This window comes from Penaeus chinensis, chromosome 11 (assembly GCF_019202785.1).
Source record: "Penaeus chinensis breed Huanghai No. 1 chromosome 11, ASM1920278v2, whole genome shotgun sequence".
Taxonomy (NCBI): Eukaryota; Metazoa; Arthropoda; class Malacostraca; order Decapoda; family Penaeidae; genus Penaeus; species Penaeus chinensis.
Window position 1 is genome coordinate 8,926,222 of NC_061829.1, and position 2,500 is coordinate 8,928,721.

The window sequence follows — 2,500 nt, forward strand, 5'->3', positions numbered from 1 at the left end:
CTGTAAGAGAATAGTAGGCGTAGGTAACACTGGGATTTACTCCTGGAATCAAATGTAAGATCTAACTCCTTTTAAACATCTATTGTTTAATCAAATACATTTAAATACATTTTTCAGACACAGACGCAATGCATATAACATCTCGGTGTTGAGAGGGGACATTAGACATATAAAGTATGTATATGCGTGCGTGTGCGAGTGTGTCTGTGCGCGCGTGTGTGTGTGTGTGCGTATGCTTGTGTGCGTGTGCGTGTACTGAGTAAAATGTTGGCTTTCTAGATGAGTATTCGATTGGTTAATTATTTTAAATTATCTGTCGAGTCAATAGCTAAGTAGTAAATAAAAGGGCATGAGAATATTAAAATAAAAAGAAAAAAAATCCGAGTGTGGTATTCAATGCCTTCTGCATGATCTTATATCATTGAAAGAGAAACTTATTTTGGAATGGCAAGATGCAGATAATTAGCGATTAATACTTTGAGGAATTATGGCAGTGGTACAGGAGTGGAGTGGAAAGATAAACCATATATTAGGACACATGGCAGTATCAGACACCAGATAGCAGTAAGTATCCCATATATTTCATGCACTGACTGTTACGCCATCTATTGAATACAATCGGTGGCGCGAAATCGTTTCCTTTCTTTCTAGAATCCATGATGTACGGGGTCCGCTACAGGATTGAGGCGGGCCTGCCGGCGGCACCATGGTCACCCACCCAAAACCGCCACGATGGCAGTGTTGAGGATGCACGCATTTCATCGCCGATTTCATGCACGAGATCGCATTAAGACGTCTTCTCGACCTGTGTTATCGCACGGACTCTTTCGGAGAACCGGAACGGCAAGACCTCATATCAACGAGGTTCAGGTGTCATAAGGTCGTGGGGGTCAGGAAGCAGAAGAGGCGGTAGTGTGGCTCGTCCGCCTCAATGTTCACGGGTTCCTTCTTGGAACGAGCTCACTTCGACTTCGAGACCTTGCTGATCTTCGTGACATACTTCCAGGAGTGTTTCATGTTCCATGAAGTTTTAGGCTTAGGGTCATCTAGGCTTTAAAATTTTAAAGCCTAGATGACCTTCAACCCCACACCATTTTATGTTCAGCTGATTCAGATGAACTTTCAGGGCCATCTTGCACAGCTGAACATGGTAATAGAATAAATAAAAATCCTTAACATCATATTAAATGGGCACTCCACACACGTCTTGGTGAACATAATATAGATCCATATCACAAAGCTAACCAGTTAGCAATGATGGAAATCAGTCCATGGAAACTATACTTATATTATGCACACATTACACTACAACTTTCACCAGTAAGTGATCCACCAACAATCATCCCACAACCCATGCCATCAAGACCAAGCAAACAGAAGATTAGTAATGTAAGCCAGCACATAGATGAGGAAAGACTTTCGTTAGAGAAAAGTACAGAAAAGACCCACGCTGAAGAACAAAGAAGAGAAATGCGTAAACTTAATGAAAAGTTGCTCCACCATAGGCTGGAATGAAAATGAGCAGAATGCCCCACGGAATTCACAAGAAAAAGTCTTTTGCTCTCGATGACACATGATAATTTCTCAAATTCTTTGTATATAAACAAGAGGAAACACCAGGAACACAATATCCACACTATTACAATGAATGGCAACGCTTAATCAGAAAATAACCGATTTACAGTCAAAACCTAGACTGCAGCAGCAGTTCTTTAGAGGGCAAAAGCAGGAACAGTCATAAAATAATGTCTGGTGCTACATGCTTTCCGTTTTTTATGAAATAAATCTCTCGCTCTTCCAATTGGAAGCCTTGCCCTCATTTTTTTGTTCTAATTTGCCTTGTATTTGTAACTGTAGTAACTACAGGATTAAGATTTAAAAAATAATAATAATAATAACCGTAAGCTTAAGAAATCTTGTCAACCCGTATTTTGTATCAAAAGTCAAGTCTAGAATGCTAATTTCTGATTCGTAAAGAATGTCGAACTTTCATTAGATTACGTTTAATGTATAATACTTCATATATTTCCAGTTTTGGATTAAGGATAAAATTTGTTGTTAAGTATTTAGTATTGTTTCTCTTTTGTATAATGTGTAGTTTTAAGTGTTTTATTTTCTCTAGTTTAGAATTAAAGATAAATTTTTATATAAAGTATTTTATATCTTCTACTTTAGGCTTACACTTGAGGTTAATTTCGAGTACTTTGTATTTTCCAGTACAAGATTAAGGATAACATTTATGTAAATTAATTTATAATGTTTCCATAAGGTTAAAGTTATAGCGTTGAGTACCTTACATTTTTTTACTTTAAGCGTTAGGACAAAATTTGATGTAAAGATTTCAGGCTAAGTGATAAGGTTTAGTGTTAAGTGTGATTTAAAGTATTTTATATTTTTCCAATTTAAAATTAAGGATGTTCTGAACTTTATTCACTAAGCATATGCAATATTTTTTATTACTTCAATAAATTACATTTACATTTTCTCTTAAATATTTCTA